The sequence below is a fragment of the Ambystoma mexicanum genome, chromosome 12 (assembly GCF_040938575.1).
Source record: "Ambystoma mexicanum isolate Mex_15411 chromosome 12, UKY_AmexF1_1, whole genome shotgun sequence".
NCBI classification, from domain to species: Eukaryota; Metazoa; Chordata; class Amphibia; order Caudata; family Ambystomatidae; genus Ambystoma; species Ambystoma mexicanum.
In genome coordinates, this window is record NC_090936.1 from 1177566932 (window position 1) to 1177586287 (window position 19356).

Consider the following 19356-nt stretch of genomic DNA (forward strand, 5'->3'; position numbering starts at 1 on the left):
ACCAGCCCCCAGGGCCTCGCCTGCCTCAAACATGATTTGGGCCCGGCCACGGTCCGACGGCCCAAACCGACCCTGTACTCAAATAGAAAACCTCATTGTCCCTATCTCTGAGCAGGGTTTCCTTGCCTCAAACTAACACTAAAGGAATTGTCAGAATGTCTTTAAAATCAAAGTTCCACCTTCCTGTGTCAAATCTTACTCTAACCCTCGCACTATATCTAAAAGATAAACTAACAAAACGTTCCTTCTTCAGGAGAATGGCTCAGTTCTCCTGCTTCTTAAACAGTGTCCAACAGGTGTTCTCTCTCAACAAAAAAATACCAGGCAGAATGACTCCCTTCCTAGGCTTCCAGTCTGTATCCAATGTCCAGGAGAATTACTCCCTTCTCCTGGTATAAACTTATGTAGTTCCCTTCCCCTGGTGTCTCCACTACAAGTATCGTCCCACTCAGTTCATCACAGGGTCAGTGGGAATGACTCCATTCCCCTGTCGTCTTTAACACAAGTTCTGGGCCTGCACCAGGAGAATGACTCCATTCTCCTGGTATTACTTGTGTAAGGGTGTAAGTACAAGTCTGACACAGTGGCAGCATATTTGCTGGCAAAGACTTTTATTATAAATGTAAAGAAAAGGAAAAACCTATCTTGCCCTATTACTATGAGGGGTTGCCCTACCTCAACAAAACCTCTAATGACTCTGTCAGGATGTATTGTAACATAAAGTGTCCACCATCCTTTGCCCAACCCTTTTTCCGTCACTCACACTAAACTAACTAAAGAGAACTGGGTGTCTTCTTGATCCAAAAGCAGGCTTCTTTAGTTCTTTATGAAAATATGCAATGACTGAATCCTTAAACACAATTTCCCAGTATCAAGGGGGAGCCTCTTCCCCTTGCTCTTCCCCTTCAGTTCACAAACGTAATGTTAACTCTGTTTCACTCTCCCGCCAGAATTAACTGTAGACCTCCTTATCACAAAAATAGACTTTCCTTGTATCTAGTGGGAAAGTCCCTTTCCTCGTTTCTTTCTCCAACTTAACTTAACTTAACTTAAACTTGCACAGTCTATCCTGTCAGGCTTGACTATAGAACGTGTAATTCGAATAAGTGTCTCTCCTTTGGCAATGGGTACTTGACCCCTTTGTTTAGCTTCTTGTACCTCTTTTTCTTTCCCACATTAGTGCCAGATGCCTCTGGGATATCTCAGGGTCTCCCTGACTTGTTCTTCAACTTCTGTTTCCTCTGTGTGGGTCCCAGACCCCTTTATTTCTATCAGGCTCTCCCCAACTTGCTATGGGACCAGCCCCTTGACTGTATGTCTCGTATGGGTCCTTGACGCATGTGTTTGGCTTTTGTGGGCCTCGCCCAACTTCAAATGGGTCCCAGACCCTGGTGTGTTGCTGGTGTGGGTTCTCTACCACTGCTTCACTCAATTTCCAAATGAACAGACCTGGTGTACTCTCCTGCCAGGTATTGTTCCACGTAGGATATTTTATAAGGTTTATTCTAGTTTGACCGTTATCTCTCTCTACTTCTCCTGCTCCTGGGCTGGCTTCTCTTCACACAAAGTCCTTCCTCGCTTTTTATCGCTGTAACGGTCTTCAACAGACTGTACCGCATGCGTTGGTGCCGTGGTGGGCTTTTGCCTCCTTGCTTGATCTTCTTCATGTCAGCGATCGTATTTACTCTAGTTAGCTAATCCTCACTCTTAATCATCCCAGTATATTCTGTATGAATGAATGTAATCCTCTATTCTACAGAGATACATGGAGGTGAGAGGAACCTGAGGGTCCTGAGTTGGGTGAAATGAAGGCAGGGATTGAAATCAAGTTGGTGAATACTGCATTCTCCCAAGGTGATCGTCACTAGTCCCATGGAGAACTTCCCTCCCCATGAGATCCACCCGCTGAGTACCACCCCCAGGGGAACAATTGGGTAGCGGCCTCACCTCCCTGGCCCCATAGTAAGGGGCTCCCCCATGGAAGCAGTGACATTACCCGGGGATTAGTAACACTTGGTACAGTTATTTCTCACTGTAGTGGTTCCAGAGCCTTCTCTGGAGACCAGTGGTTTCTTCACTACCACTGTGCCAAGGAAGATTTTCTGATGCTTTTCTTTTTACTGTTGGAGTCCGAGACCCTTCTTTGGTAGCCAGTGTGTTCCATGTTACCACTGCGCCGAGTAAGATTACTTCTGAGGCTTTCCCTCTTGCAGTTGGGGTCCAAGACCCTTCCCTGGTGGTCAGTGGTGTCCTTGTTACCACTCTGCTGAGTAAGATTTCCCCTGATGCTTTCCTGCATGCTGCTGGTGTTACAGGCCCTTCTCTGGTTTTGCCTATTAATGTCCTTGCTAATACTGGGCTAGGGAAAAGCCACCTTAGCCTTTGTGTCAACCCATGGCTCCTCTCCGGTTTTCATGTGTCTCCCATTGCCTCTTACAGGGCTTTGGTATGTTGCCAGGACTTCCAGGGACTGGGGCACACTTCTCAGGCTCCATTGGCTTCTCTCGTCTGCACTCGTGGCTTTGCAGCGTCTTCCTGGCTTTGGGAGGCGGTCCGCCTCGCTCGGCGGGCGGAGAACTTCCTTGGTGTCCTCTTGCCACTCTCCGCTTCTCCACAGCTATCGGTCGGCATTTAAATGTCCTGCGCTGGAGACTCCGGACGCCAGCTGCTTAGCCCAAAAGGACTTTATATCGCTGCCCCTGCCACCACTGTGCTTCTTGTTATGGCTGCATTTGGCCGCACCGCCTGGCTTCTCTGATCTAACAGTCCTTTGTTCATGTTCATACTTTGTATCCAGTTCCTCCCATGCGGATTGCACAAGTCCTTCTTTGTTTCTTCGTGACTGATCCTCATGCCTCCTTGGGGCCACCTCGTACCAGTGTTGTTACATTCAATGAACTTTATGTCTCCTGCGTTCTTCTTCGTCCTAGTACTTTTGGTCTTAGGCCCTATGTAACAACAATACATAGGCTTACTTTCAGTGTAGTGTTTCTGGACATTAGGGAGGGATAAGGAATGTTGGGGAGTAGCAACATGCATTGGGCTGTACCCTGGGTGATTGCCCTTATCCCTAGAGGCGGAGTCTCTCCGCATGAGGTCCTGCCTCATAATACCCCTAGGGGGACCATTGGGTAGTGGCCGCACCTTCCTGTCCTCTTGGAAAAGGGATCCCGCCTGGGGAGGAGTGAGGACACCTTGTGAATCGACACATACCCTTCCCCTAATACTGCTGGCTTCCCCATCTCCTAAGGGAAATCGAGAAAGGAAATCAACATTTCCCTGTTCTTTGCCCTTCCTGTGTTCCACATGATGAAGTCTTGGCTAAAAAGTGGGACTTTCAGAACACGTTCACTGCATAAGATGTGGTCTTTGGGGGAGGCGTTTCGTGAACAGCCCTGTTTTTTTCCAGTTTGGGTTGGACTGGTCCATTACGCACAAAAAAAGCCTACAACTTTTTACCGCTGAATGGCCTAAATTACACTTTTTGGGATTAGCTGTAAATCCAGTTTGCTGCAAAGCATAGGTGAACTCAGATAAATGGAACATGTGCTCCTCCCAGGTTTTGCTGTGGATCACGATATCATCCAGATACATACCACAGAAATGGGAAAATGGTAGCAGATTCTGGCCCAGCAGCCGCTGAAAGGTTGCTGTGGCCTGTGAAGTCCGAAGGGAAGGACTTTGAAATGAAATAGTCCTCTGGGGGTGGAGAAAGCGTCTTCTCTTTATCAAAAGGGTTTAATGGTACCTGCCAATAGCCCTTGGTTAGATCAATCGTGGTGGTATAGACATCCTCTCCCCGTTGATTGCTGAGGTCCTCACACCAAGGCACGGATAATTGTCAAACTGGGACACAGCATTCAACTTTCGGAAGTCTATACAGAACCTCCACAAATTATAAGGTTTGGCTATAGGACTATTGGCGATGACCACAGACGCTGCAATGGCTCAATCATGTCTGGGGCAAACATTTTCTCCATCTCCTAGAGAACTATCTCCTTTCTCGCCTCCAGAATTCTATAAGGTCTTAAGTTAAATACTTTGCCTGGCGGTTCGGGGTGCGGATGTAGTGTTTGACATTTTTCAGTCGCCCTGGTTCACTACTGAAAACATCTATAAAGTGATCCAGTAAGTACTGGATGTTTTGTTGTTGTTGCTTAGGGAGATCAGAGGGGATCATGTCATGATTCCTGCCCTTCATGACCCCAGCCCTCCAAGATGTCAGGCTGGAGCCAGGCCACGATCACCGACATGGCCCTCAAGGGCCTCTCCATCCCTCCAAAGATCCACTTGGAGTCAGACTTGGCGCTTGTGGCACCAGACTCACTCACTCCCATAGGATAACATTGGGGATTGGACTTGGAGTGCATTGATGGGGACAAGATGGATGCCCCCACATATTTCGGTTCCCAGAACTGCATGTGCAGTCTAGTCCTTTGGGTGTGGTTCAGCCCAGAGACACCTGGGATACCCAGAGACCATTTAAGCCATGCCCAGGCTGAGAAACATGCTTTGTGTTTTCTGCACCTGCATCGTGACATTCACCATGTTCGGATTGGTCTCCAGTAGGCCTGCATCTTTCTTCTGCGCTCAGCTCCTGCAAGAAAAAGAACACTGTTAGGAACAGCCTTACCTTGCAGCGCTTCTGCCCATCATTCATCGCTCCTTCTGTTCTGCGGGCATCTTCGGCAGTGTCATTCCCATCCCGGCACGCTGCTTCCTAAGGAAAAGGGAAAAGAACAGAAAAAAGGCATTAGTAAGCATTCTGCAAATCTTCACTTATTTTTAAATACTGTACGAGCTTCAAACGCTTACCTGAATCCCAGCCGCTCTGGGGGAACTCTGTCTCCAGAACTTCTCATCCATATGCAAGAAGGAAAAGACACTCCAGGTTAGCGTGGAAACATCTAGAGGCGCCGCATACCACGCTTACTCACCGCAATTGTTCTTCATAACCGGCATCCACGCTGAAAATGTTGCAGCACCTAAAAGACACAGGAAAAGAACTCAGTTCAATACAAATGCAAAAGGGGGGCATCGCGCATCGCGCTCTCACTCACCTTCAATGCTACTCATCTTACCAGCACACCGCCTTCCCCGGACGCCGCCCATCATCTAAGGAAGGAAAGGAACAAAGTTAGAGAACTGTTCAAAAGACTCATTATACTTGCCTGTCAGACTCTTGCCAGTGAAGTAACTAGGCAGCAACGAGCCCGCATCAATCAACGCGCCCCTGTGCTGAAAGCAGGACGGAGAGCACACTATCCAAGAAAACAAGGTGAGCTGTTGATCAAAGGGAAGGGTTGGACCCCGGGGAAGAAGGGGTTGAAGCGCACAGAGACAATAGCGAGTAAAACGCTACCAATCCTGTGCTTCAGGCCCAGTCTTCAGTCAAATAGCCTCCAGTGAAGGGTTCGAGGTTGTAAGAGGTCACAACAGGCTGAGTGACGTCCCCGTGGATACCAGGTGAGCGTTACAGAACACAAAGCCTCACATCAAAATCCACCTGGGCGTCATGGAAACGTCAGAAACCGACCAGTTAGCCCACATGTTGGGGCAGCTACGTTCCAAAGTACATGCGGCCAGGCAGGAGACCAACACCCTGAGGAGAGAGCTGATAGTAGCCAAAGAACGCACTGATGATTTAAGCTGGCAACTTCTCCAGTCACAAGCAGGGCATGCACCATTGCCGGGAAGCGTGCCCTCGATGCCAGCGCCATCAGCCAATCCTGTTCAGATAACCCTTCCTGGGGCAGTTCCCTTGGCCCCGCCCGAACGATTTACGGGGGATCCCAAGAGGTTTGCAACATTCATGAACCAGTGCTGCCTGCACTTCCATTGTAGGCCAGGGGCCGTACCAAATGACCAATCACGGGTCGCTTTTGTGCTATCCTACCTGAGTGGTAGCGCCGCAGACTAGTCTGTACCCTTTGTGGCCCAAGACGATCCTTTGCTGCATGACTTCAGGGGCTTTCAGCAGGAGATGCAAAAGCTGTTCGCCCGTCGTACTCATGGGCAGGCATTAGACAACGAACTTCTGTCCCTACGCCAAGGGAATCAAGACCTATTAACATACATAGCCACGTTCAATAGACTCGTAGTTGAAGCAGAATGGCCAGTGGAGAAGAGAACCACGTTATTTCATCAGGGGTTGCGGGGGGAGCTCAAGGATGTTCTTGCACAAGTAGTGAACCCCCAGAAAGACTGCTCAGAATTCATTGACCTTGTTGTTCAACTGGATCATAGGTTTCAGGACCGAAGAGCAGATCGAACCAGACCAGACCCTCGCCCTATGTATGTGCGTTCAAAGGACAATACTGCCCGAACAACGGAAGGTTCAGGAGAACCAATGCAAATCGGGGGGGTCAGATTCCCCTTGACTAAAGCGGAAAGGGATAAAAGGAGACAGCAGCAGTTATGTCTGTACTGTGGAAGGTCAGGTCATTTCCTTAAAGAGTTCCCTGTGAACCCACCGAGGAGGACGGTAGGGGCCAGGGACAAGGAGGATATCATCAAGGAATCGGAAAACTCCACAGCCCGGCAAGTGTCGAGCGAAGAAAGTGAACTACAGACCTCCCATTTTGCACTATCTGTGGTCTTGATCAATCACCAACAACCATCTCGGATGCACGCAGTAAGAGCGTACATAGACAGTGGAGCCGTTGGGAATTATATCGACCAGGATCTTGCGGCAAAGATGGGGCTTCCGTTACACCCTAAATCAACCACTGACACTGTTACCACTTTCGACGGCACGGAAATAGCTTCCGGTCCAGTATCCCAATGCACTGCAGCTTTAACCCTTCTGTGCCAGGATGGACACCAAGAATCTATCGTTTTCGACCTCATTAAGGCACCACAGATCCAGTTGCTTTTGGGAATGCCATGGTTGGTAGCTCACAATCCTCGAATCGATTGGCGAGCAAAAGAATTGGCCTTTCGCGAGACTTGCGCCCACACATGTTATCGCCAAGAGAAACAACCAATAGACACCAGAACCTCCACGCTTGCGACTGTGGCAATCGGCACCCTACCAAGTGAATACCAGGACTTTCAAGATGTCTTTCAGAAAGAACAGGCTAATACCCTGCCACCACATAGACCATACGATTGCCAAATCGACCTGATACCTGGCGCACAAATCCCTTGTGGGCGAATTTACGCACTCACAGAACCAGAAAACCAGCACCTGAAGGCCTATCTTGACCAATACCTGGCCAACGGGTTCATCCGTCCCTCGAAGTCTCCAGCAGCCAGTCCTCTATTCTTCATACCGAAAAAGGAGGGGGACTTGAGAACGTGCATCGACTATCGCGCACTGAACCAGATTACTGTAAAAAACTGCTACCCCCTGCCACTGATCCCTGAATTGCTTGATCAAGTCAAAGATGCCCAAATCTACACAAAACTAGACCTGAGGGGGGCATATCACCTTGTTCGCGTAAAACAGGGGGACAAATGGAAAACCGCTTTTCGCACCAAATACGGCTTGTACGAATATCAAGTAATGCCCTTTGGCCTTTGCAACGCGCCCACTGCATTTCAATACTTCATGAACGATGTCCTACAGGAATTGATTGATGTCTGTGCTCTAGTGTACATCGACGATATCCTAGTATATTCCGCATCAAAGCAGGACCACGTTAAACACGTCCGATCCGTATTGGAGAAACTCCGTCAATACCAGCTCTACACCAAGCTCAAAAAGTGCTCATTCCACGTCTCCGAGGTGGAATTCCTGGGCTTTATTCTCAGCCCGGATGGAATTCGAATGGATGTACACAAGGTAGATGCTATCCTGAACCGGCCATCCCCAAATTCATTCAAGGGGGTTCAAAGTATGCTGGGTTTTGCAAACTTCTAACGCCGGTTCATCCCAGGATTTTCGCAAATCGTGCATCCCATCACGTCATTACTAAGGAAAAGCAACAAAAAGTTCCAGTGGACAACAGAAGCCGAGGAGGCTTTCCAGGAACTCAAAGCAAGATTCACATCTGCCCCCATCTTACGCCACCCTCGCCCTGATCTCCCATACCTGGTGGAAACGGACACCTCAAGCATGGCTATGGGAGTGGTCCTCTCACAAAAGGACCCCGAAACGGACCAGTTACACCCTGTTGCCTTCTGGTCGAGTAAATTCACACCCCCTGAACTCAATTATGCTATCAGAGACAAATAACTCCTGGCCATTAAGTCAGCCTTTAAGGCATGGCGGCACTACCTCTTGGGCGCCAGGCACACAATCACCGTAATAACGGACCACCGGAACCTCCAGTACCTATAAACGGCAAAGGCCCAATCCTCACGACAACTACGTTGGGCTCTTTTTTTTGCTGAATATGACTACGTGATTACATTTCGACCAGGGGTGAAAAACGGGAAGGCCGATGCCCTTTCCCGTATGGGGGTGGAAGAGCAAGGGAATCAGACCCCTGACCCAATAGCAATCATCCCGAGTGACAAGCTCCTAGGAATCACAGCAACCATAACTCAGAAAGAATTACATGAAGAAATCCAAAACCTGATGAGTCCGGAGCAATTACAAGCATGGAGTGCACAAGGAGAACATTACATGATAAAAGATCAGTTGCCCTACTTCAGGAATCGTTTATTCTTACCAAACCAAGAACTACGAGAACAAGTCATGTCCGGTTATCATGATTCCTTGATCGAGGGCCACCCCGGAATCGCTAAAACCCTAGCCAAGGTAAAACGAAATTATTGGTGGCCCACGTGGCGTAAAGACATTATCCAATTCATCCTATCTTGTGGAGTGTGTGCTCAAAACAAGTCATCCAAGCAGAAACCGGCTGGGCTATTACAACCATTGGAAATCCCACCAGCACCCTGGCACACATTGTCTCTCGATTTTATTACTGATTTACCACCCAGTCAAGGGTTTAACACTGTTCTTGTGGTCGTGGACCTATTTTCAAAAATGGCACATTTCATTCCTCTTAAGGGGCTGCCAAATGCTTCCACTCTGGCAAAGGTATTTCTTGAAGGCATCGTACGGCTACATGGGTTTCCTTCAGTTTTGGTCTCAGACCGAGGTACTCAATTCGCATCTAACTTCTGGAGAAAATACTGCTCTATGGCCCAGATCGACATCCGGCTATCCACCAGTCACCATCCCCGAACGGATGGTCAAACTGAGAGGACAAATCAGACGCTCGAGCAGTATCTGCGTTGCATGTTACACCAAGCTGAAGGAAGCTGGTTCGACCTATTATGGATAGCTGAATATGCTTATAATAATTCCCTACACACCAGCACTGGGCAGACACCCTTTTATACCATGTATGGCAGGCACTCACGTACTTCTGAGTTGGATGTTCCTACAACCCTGGAAATGCCAGCAGTCAAAACCTTGCACACAACCATTTCTCAAACCTTTAAAAGGGCAGCTGAACACGTACTTCAAGCTAAGAATCGCCAAAACAAGTTTGCTGATCAACACCGAGCAAATGCCCCCAACTACCAAGTGGGAGACAAAGTCTGGCTGGTGTCTAAACACGTGTTCATTTCACGGAACCGAAACTTTCCGTCCAAGATACCTGGGTCCATTCACTGTCAACCGGGTAATAAATCCTGTGGCGGTCAGACTAGCTTTGCCGTCAAACATGCAGATTCATCCTGTGTTCCACGTGTCTCTCCTTAAACGTGTTCAACCTGGGACCCGGGTAGCAACGCCACCGCAGCCAGTAGTAGTCGCCGGGAGCCGAATTCGAAGCCAAGGACATCCTAGATTCAAAGTACGTCCGATCCAAATTATACTACTAAGTAGACTGGAAGGGATATGGTCCACAAGACAGGACATGGGAGCCTTGTGAGTACATCCATGCACCTTGCTTGCTTAGACGATTTCATCAAAACCATCTAACCAAACCAGGACCAGACATAAGAGCCACCTTGAGACGGGTCTTGGGGGGGGGAGTACTGTCATGATTCCTGCCCCTCATGTCCCCAGCCCTCCAAGATGTGAGGCTGGAGCCAGGCTTCGATCACCTACATGGCCCTCAAGGGCCTCTCCATCCCTCCAAAGACCCACTTGGAGTAAGACTTGGCGCTTGTGGCACCAGACTCACTCACTCTTATAGGATAACATTGGGGATTGGACTTGTAGTGCATTGATGGGGACAAGATGGATGCCCCCACATATTTTGGTAACCAGAACTGCATGTGCAGTCTAGTCTTTTGGGTGTGGTTCAGCCCAGAGACACCTGGGATTCCCAGAGACTATTTAAGCCACACCCAGGCTGAGAAACATGCTTTGTGTTTTCTGCACCTGCAGCGTGACACTCACCGTGTTCGGATCGGTCTCCAGTAGGCCTGCATCTTTCTTCTGTGCTCAGCTCCTGCAAGAACAAGAACATTGTTAGGAACAGCCTTACCTTGCAGCGCTTCTGCCCATCATTCATCGCTCCTTCTGTTCTGCGGGCATCTTCAGCGTTGTCATTCCCAACCCGGCACGCCACTTCCTAAAGAAAAGCGAAAAGAACAGAAAAAAGGCATTAGTAAGCATTCTGCAAATCTTCGCTTATTTTTAAATACTGTACGAGCTTCAAACGCTTACCTGAATCCCAGCCGCTCTGGGGGAACTCTGTCTCCGGAACTTCTCATCCATCTGCAAGAAGGAAAAGGCACTCCAGGTTAGCGTGGAAACATCTAGAGGCGCCGCATACCACGCTTACTCACCGCATTTGTTCTTCATAACCGGCATCCACGCTGAAAATGTTGTGGCACCTAAAAGACACAGGAAAAGCACTCAGTTCAATACAAATACGAAAGGGGTGCATCACGCTCTCACTCACCTTCAGCGCTACTCATCTCAGCAGCACGCCGCCATCCCCGGACGCCGGCCATCATCTAAGGAAGGAAAGGAACGAAGTTAGAGAACTGTTCAAAAGACTCATTATACTTACCTGTCGGACTCTTGCCTGTGAAGTAACTAGGCAGCAACGAGCCCGCATCAATCAACGCGCCCCTGTGCTGAAAGCAGGACAGAGAGCACACTATCCAAGAAAACAATGTGATCTGTGGATCAAAGGAAAGGATTGGACCCCGGGGAAGAAGGGGTTCAAGCACAAAGAGACAAGAGGGAGTTAAACTCTACCAATCCTGTGTTTCAGGCCAAGTCTCCAGTCACATAGCCTCCAGGGAAGGGTTCGAAGTCGTAAGAGGTCACAACAGGCTGAGTGACGTCCCCGTGGATACCAGGTGAGCGTTACAGATCAATCTACATTCAGCTGTTTTGTAAGACTACAAGGTAGCCATTAGAACAGAAGAAGATTCTACAGGGCCTATTTCCACTCCTTTAGAAGGTTGATATGGTAGATTTGTGTTTTAAGTCTTCTGTCCGGCTGTGCGACCTTATAATTATAAGGACCTATTCTTTCCAAGATTTCATAAGGTCGATACCATCGTGAAAGTATTTTGTGCTCGGAGGTGGGTGATAGTACTAATACTTTCTGCCCGATGGAGAAGGACCCGAGAAACTGCCTTCTTGTCATACTAACTCTTCTGACTTTCCTGGGCCAGTCCTAGATGTTTCTGGGCTAGGTCCCGCACTATGGACAGGTGCTCTTTGAGCTACTGAACTGTTTGGGACATAGGTAATACTACCTCTTCCCTTTCCTCCCAGGTGCATGTCCAGTACATATCTGGGGTTGCACCCATAAAGGAGCTCAAAAGGAGAAAATCATAGGGAGGCTTGGGGAGCTGTTCTGAAGGCAAAAAGTGCCCAAGGTATCATTGTGTCTCAGTTGCATCCACTGCTTCCACTAGCTTCTTTAAAACGTTCTTCATGGTTTTAGTAAAATGTTCTACTAAGCCGTCTGCTTAAGGATGGTACAAGAGGTACGTAAGGTTTTGTATCTGCAAGATTTCCTTTACTTCTTCCATCAATTTTGTCAAAAAGGTACTCCCTCGATCAGTCAATATTTCTTTTGGGAAGCCTACCCATGACAGAAAAGGGATAAGGTATTTTAGAATCTGCTGTGTTATTTTTCAACAAGAAGGATTCCGGGTACCGGGCACCGGGTCGCAGAATCTAGTATTACTAGAATATACGTATTCCCTAGTTTAGATGGCACTAACGGACCCACTATACCCATGCCTATTCTAGAGAATGGTACCTCTATTATAGGAGTGGTTGGAGTGCTGCAGGTAGAGGGCAGTGTGGAGCGGTTTTCTGGCATAGGAGACATGTGGCTATAAAGTTCTTAATGTCAGCGTAAACTCCCGGGCAGCAAAATATGTTGATAATCTCCCCATGTGTTTTTGCTATTCCCAAGTGTCCCGAAGTCAGATGGGCATGAGCATTTCAAGGTCAATTCTCCTACGATTTCTAGGGATGACAATCTGGGTCCTGGCTACCACTTCAGTGGTAAGGTCTCCTCTATATAAAAGCCTTTTCTTAGAAAACAAATGGCCCGTCCTTAGAACTTCTTTCCGATGTGGGCACTACTTTTAAGAAGGGACTTCTGAGAGGATAGGATCCTTTCCCTAATTGAAAGCTAGGTCAGGAATTATCTTCCTTATTAGTTCTTGGGGTTACTGAGGATAAAATAAGCAGGGGGCTCTTCATCAACCTCTCCAAAACCCTTAGGGCCTCATTACGAGTTTGGAGGCAGCCATGCCCTTACTAAGGGCATGGCTGCCTCCAAACTCGGGTCCGGATCCGTGGTCCCTGAATGGGGAAATACCGGGCCATTCCAACTTTGGAGGGCCCAGTATTTCCCCATTCAGGGAACCCGGACCATCCCCATTTCCATTTGAGCCCCCATAGGGCTCAATGGGAATGGGGAGCATGCTAACAACGGGCCCGTTGATGACGGGCCCATTGTTAGCACGCTGGTCCCTTCGCGGGAACCGCAAAGGACGTCTGGTCTGACCAGACATCCAGAGCGGGTTCCGCAAGAGAACCTCGTATTGAGGCGGTACGGGGTTAACGACGCCGGCACCTTTAACGGCGCCGTTAACCCCTTACCGCCTAACTTGTAATGAGGCTCTTAGTGTCTCTTTCTTTGAGTTCTTGATCTTTCTTTGAGTTCTTGATCCGAATCCTCTAAGGGTTTGGGATAAAGGGCAGCTTCTAAAATTCCCTGGGTGATTTAATCTCCTGTTTTCACATGGTAAATGTGTCTCCCATTGTTCTGTATTAATATCTTTATGTCACCCCTATACTCTGTAGCATCTACCCTATGTTTCAGCTATACCTAAACCTAAAAATGATCTCTATTTAATTATCAACAGCAGAGATCGGAGTATTATCAGGAGCAGAGCTTTAAATACGTGTGTCTAATATCAAGAGTAGAACACTGAGTGAATCTCACTGACACCACGATTAGAGACCTGAGTTTATAAACCTGGTTGCCATCATGAGCAGAACTCTGTGTGAGTTTTACAAGATACTTACAGGCAACAAGAATTAATTTTTGTGTTTTATTTGTCAAGTGCTATGATAAAAATGTCTTTACTTCAGCAGGTAACAATGATCAGTGCTTACTTCTACTGCAAAACAATATGAAGCCCTATTCCATGACATGCCGTTCTGTTGGCATGGTTTGGCCTAATATTCAGATGTGCATTGTTTGATGGCACAGTGTTCTGAGGGAAATTATTCCATTGCACAGTACTAATGTGAGACATTATTTTATTGACTGCACTGTGATTTTGAGTGGAGTTTTTCCCGCGATAAAATAATCCTTATTCTGTTGTTATAACACTGAACAGCATTACTTTAATATGCTTTGATTACTCCAACTGTGGCCATTTTACCTGTAATTTTGGAAAATTGGATCTGGATATTTTGGAATGTGCTTTGCTTACTCCAACTGTGGGCTTTGAACCTGTAATTATGGAAAACTGAATCCTGCTGTTCTATACCCTCTAGCTGGGCGTGCCTTGTTTTCTCTTAATCTTGAAATTCTAATCACAGTTATATGTTATTCAGTCATGCCAATTGCTATGCCTTGTACCTTTACCCTGTTTCATTTCTGGTTACTGGGCCTCCACATTGAATGCTGAATTGTTCATGCTTCCCGCTTCATCTTGTAACCTAGGCCCTATCCCTGTTCGCCCTTTTCCTATGGTCTCATCTAATGCATTTGACTCCTCTTGACTTGACTTGCTGCTAGGCTCTCTGGTGAGTTCCTCGTGCATTGTGCAGCCCCTTCACCTGCTCCCCATCCCCTGATTTTACAACTATGGTACTCTCTATCTCGCCTAGCTGCTCTAATTGCTACTCTATCACCTTTCCTACCCTCTCTCGAAGCCTGGAAGGAAAACATTTTAAAAAGCGCTCCTGGCCTTTAATCCAAGATTGCCCATTACTGACACCTGCATCAATGATTAATCCAGGCAGACTATTACTGACATCTTCTTTTCTGTCCCCTTTCCTGACTTATGGACACCCCATATGGTCTCTATCATCTCCCCTTTTTCCTCCTTGTCCATTAATGGTGTAATCAGGTGGGAATTTCTCTTGTCATACTTCCTATCTTCCAGGTGCATCATTACTGTTTACCAGAATGGCACCATCATGGCCCAGGGCTCTCAGCCCATCCTCCCCCTTCTTGACAGGTGTCTTCCATCTCTCATTCACTTCATCAATTCTCCTGCCATGCCTTTGGCTGAAACCCCTTTGGCCTCATCACCCCCACTGATGGCTGTACCCCGTCCCTGTTCACTGTGAGAAACCTGAAGTTGTCTTACCCACTAGTCCCCGGGGATCTGTCATCCAGGTGGCCAGGACACAGCATTGCTTTTGGATCCAGTTCCTGGGGGTGGACCAGTGCGGGAGGATCACCTGGATGAGGGGTGTTCGGGGAGTGGAAATGGGACACCGGAAGGTGAGACGCGGTATCCCCTCCCCTGTAACACCTTTTCCCCATCCTACCAGGTAGGATACCTAGGAACTCAAACCCTCCACCTTCCTGCAAAACCACTTTTTAAAAAAAAATATTTTATTTGTATATGGTTCTGCCATGAACCTTTACAAAAGGCAAAATTTTGAAAAGCGATCACAAGTTATACATCCCAAAAAAACCAAACATAGCACAAATCAAACAACCTAAAAAGAGAAAAATTACATTTTTCCACAATACATAAATTAATCTAAAATAAGCTGAGATTTCACCATTTACCATTGCCAGTACGAAGAACATTATTCCATTATTTTACAGAGTTTTAGAACATGAACAACCGAGGTTGTTAGGGCAACATTATAACCAGAAACCAAATAATCCCAAAAATACTCTGCTATAATCCCTTCTTCTCGAGATACAAATCTACCAAACAACCTCTTTCGAACTGCCCATGTTTCCTCACACTCCATCAATAAATCCTTTACAGTTTGATTTGATAGGGTGTCACAAACGTTACACAATTTTAGGGCTTTATTTCCTTGCTGACGCCTTGCCAACACCTCACCACAATGCACCAGATTTAGCCTTTTCCTAAAAAAGTCATTCCTTATTGCCCTATTAGGAAACTTCAGAAGATAGTGGGAAAGGCTAACCAGTTTTTTTTCCATCAAAAGAAATGGGTTTATACAGGCTGACTCCCGGGCTGACTCCCTTACCTTTGCGATTGTTTCTATCCAATCGCATATTTCGAGCTTTTGCTTCACCTTCAATGGGTGTCAACCTCTAAATCAACCTTCTCCAACAATACCTTCACTCTTCCCTCTAAAGCGGACAGCACCAGGTGATCTTGATTGTTCCAGGTGATTTCTAATGTCTCCATAAAGCGAAGAGCTCTTCCCAGTGATGACCTCCCCATAAAGTGAAGCCAGTTTCTAGTTTACCATACATTCTAATGACTTAAGGCCAAGCTCAAATCTTAGGCTCCATCCCGGAGTACAGGCAGGCAGACCCAGAGACTTCTTCCAGATTCGCCCCTCTACTGCACTCCTGTCTGAGGACCAAAGAAACGGCTTTGCCTCCAAGACATAAAGAATTACGGGCACCGCTTTTGCTAGATAGAATTTTACCCACGGTTAAACGGAAAACTTGCAATATTTTGCATTTCGCTTGAGCCTTTGTGAGGCTATCTGGGAGGCCTTTATTGCCACATCTATTTCCACTTTATGGCGCGCTGGATAGGCATAGATGTTATAGCCTAGATACTTTACCTCCTCGACCCTTTCGATCACTTGGCCCCCCAAAACCCAAGTTGAAAAGTGGAATTTCCTCTGCGGGTGTTTAAAAGCCACAATTCTGGATTTGAAGGAATTAATGGTGGGATCGTTTAATTCTGCGTATTCACCTAACTTTGACAAGAGTTGTTGCACACCTATGGCTGTTCTATCCAGCAAAACAATGTCGGCTGCATAGGCCAGCCAATGGACCTTCTTTCCATTTATCTCTGGGCTGGCCAATGCAGATGACTCCAAGAAAACACCCATGTCTGCTAAGAAGAGGTTAAAAAATAACAGGGCCCCCAGGCAACCCTGACTGACCCCCCTCTCCACCCTAATGGACTCTGATAAATGGCCCTGTTCATCCAGCCTGACTCTTATGGAAGTGTCTCTATGCAGTTCCACCAACAACCATGGCTAACAATGAATCTGGCATGCCCCAGCTCTTAAGCTTGTTCCAGAGCAAGGTTCTATTGACCTGATCGAAAGCTTTGGATGTATCGACCCACGCTCCATACAAAGCCGGTGCCCCCTTAGTCATTGTATGTTCACTGGCTACATTCAAAACTAAGCCATTTAGGGCTGTTGAAAAGCCTTTTCTAAAGCCTGACTGGTAGTGGGACAGCATCATCTGTCGGTCAACCCAGGCTGAGATTTCATTTAGTAAAAGCCTCAGAAAGATTTTACTTTCGATGTCGAGCAGGGCGATTGGGCGATAATTGGCTGCAGCTCGACAACCACCGTCCTTAAAGAGAGGTATTATCAGGGCTGTTTTCCAGGAGGGAGGAAAGGCACGGCTCTTCAGAATCTCTTCAAAGAGACGACATATCCGGGACCATAATACAGGCTCACTTTTAAGAATTTGATAAGTGAGCCCGTTTGGGCCCGCGGCCTTAGAGGTAGATGATTTAAGAATGATATCCTCTATATCCTCCTCGTTGTAGGTTAATAGCCAAGGACCATTTGAGCTATAGCTAGTGCTAGTGCACCCTGGACCTCTAAAAACTTTGGTCAAATGCTCCACCCACCCGGCCTCGGGGACTAAATTACAGAGGGAGCTATTGTCACCCAATTCTAACTGGCAGACTATTGACCTAAAGTTCCTAGTGTACTTTTCTCTCAAAAGCTCTAGCATGTTTTCCCCATCTCTTTGCATCCTAGAGACTCTGTGATTTCTTCCCCATGAAAGGTAGTTGATTTTAGTCATTTTAACTTCCGCTGTATACTCTGCTGTACCCAATCTGGCTGATTTTAACTTACGTAGAGCACTTCTCAGCTCTCCTTTCCTTTTCTGGGTCTCCTCATCAAAACAATGCAAATGCTTTTGCATGTGTCTTCCCCTAGGAATACTGGGAGCTGAGGTGGCCCAGATAAAGTGTATAAAATTGACCGGATGGCATTGCGTCTCCCAAATAAATCTAGGTACCTTTTTTAGCTGGGTATTCAATTTTGAGTCTACTCCTTGATACTTCATCAGTCTTACTTTACCTTTGGATTCCACTAGAGCTTGTCAATCTAAGCCCAATGATGAGGTGGCAAGATTAGAGAATGATAACTCCAATCTGCAATGATCACTACCACCTCCATGTTTTATCACCAGAGAAGAAGGGAAAGAAAGAAGGGATTGAGATAGAAAAATGTAATCCAGGGCCGATGATGAGTTCCCTCTGTGCCAAATAGTAGAGCGACCCCCCTCGCCCTCTGTACCCCCAATGACCATACTCAAATCCCAGGATTTCAAAAAACTCAACCAGATTTTCCTGTTCTTTGAGATTTTACAAATGGGCGGATTCTCTGAATCTTTCTCTATATATACACACTCAGTATTTAGGTACCCAGCTAAAACAAAGTGGGACCCACCAGGTTCCATTTTAATTTTTTCCAACAAGGAAGCCAAAATCGCCAGAAATGGAAGGAGTTCTGAGCATGGGGAGTTCCAGTATATGTTGATAATTATCCACGATGAGCCCGTAGGCTCACCCTTTTGGCCTGAATTCCAATATGGTTCTTAAAGATTGAGATGGCTTCTTTTATTGTTAGATTTTTGAAAGCCATCAAAAGACCTCCTGAGGGTCTCCCTTTTGCCTTCTGCTATGCTGGTAGACAAAACATCGAGAAACCTTCTATGCTGATGGGATTTACTAACCAGTTTTCTTGCAGTAGCACAATATCACTAAAGTCAAGCAAATAATCTCTCATCCCCCTGGCCTTAAAAGTACTGCAGCCCCTCGTGTTCCACTTACTAAGTTTATTCTTTCTTGTCTAAAGCTGCTGCTGTCCCATAACCAGCTTCACACGAACCTGGGAAAGGATCTCTGGTAATAGAGTTAAAGCATTCCCCTGAGGTTTAGAGCCCGAAAAATCCGTCCCATCCCCAATTTGCTCCCTACCTTGCTGTTCCCCCAACATTTGAGGAACCTTTTTGCCACCCCATTGTCCTGAGCAGATGTTTTATCACTGCCCCCAGACTCACTAATGGAGACCCGCACACAATGTGTTTCCAACTCCCTTGAAGCGCTCAGAATGGCTGCTTTTGCTCTTAGTGAGGTGAATGCGATTTCTACAAAGTGTGGATCTTGTGTTATAGGAAAAGATACATTCTCAATATCATTTGAGGAGAGGAGATCCAGATCATTCACTTTTTTACAAATCCCCAAAATCACTGTTCCGTTCAGGGATTTATGTAGTCTGGTATTTGTTAAAAGTCTTAAACAGACCCCTGGGACAGCAAAGTCCTTAATGTTTTCAGAGACGGGTGTACTAGCTGACCATTCACTTGCACGCAAGATTTTCACTGGGTACACTCGAATAGTTTGTACTGATATTGTGGATGATTTCCCCTTCCCATTCTGAATACCAAGTATTTTGAGTAGAGTATCCTGGACTGAGGTTATATTTGGTAGAGGACCTCGACTTTCTGGGCCTGCCAAACTTCTTCTTTTAGGTTTTCCACCTGCTGCTAGAAAGATAGGAGCTAGCTTTAACACAACTCCCGACTGTGATACCCCAGTCTTGCATGTCTCATGGGTCTCCTTAGATGAAGATTTCTTCTGCAAGAAGATGCGGGCCCATTTTACATTCTCTGGAATACTCCCCACCCCTTTGATTACAGATTGCCGGCCCAGCACTGAGTCTTGCATTATTAAAATCTGAAATCACTGCCTCACACTGACTCCTTTGAGCCTCTTAATCCTTCCCCTGGGCGTTTCTCA

The 19356-nt window shown here is 46.8% G+C and overlaps 1 protein-coding gene across 1 annotated transcript in view; it reads right to left on the reverse strand.

Moving 5' to 3' along the window:
* The window catches only part of CCDC38 (coiled-coil domain containing 38), a 1810821-nt gene that overhangs the window by 621891 nt on the left and 1169574 nt on the right, over window positions 1–19356 (reverse strand). The gene's annotated exons all lie outside the window — the stretch shown is intronic.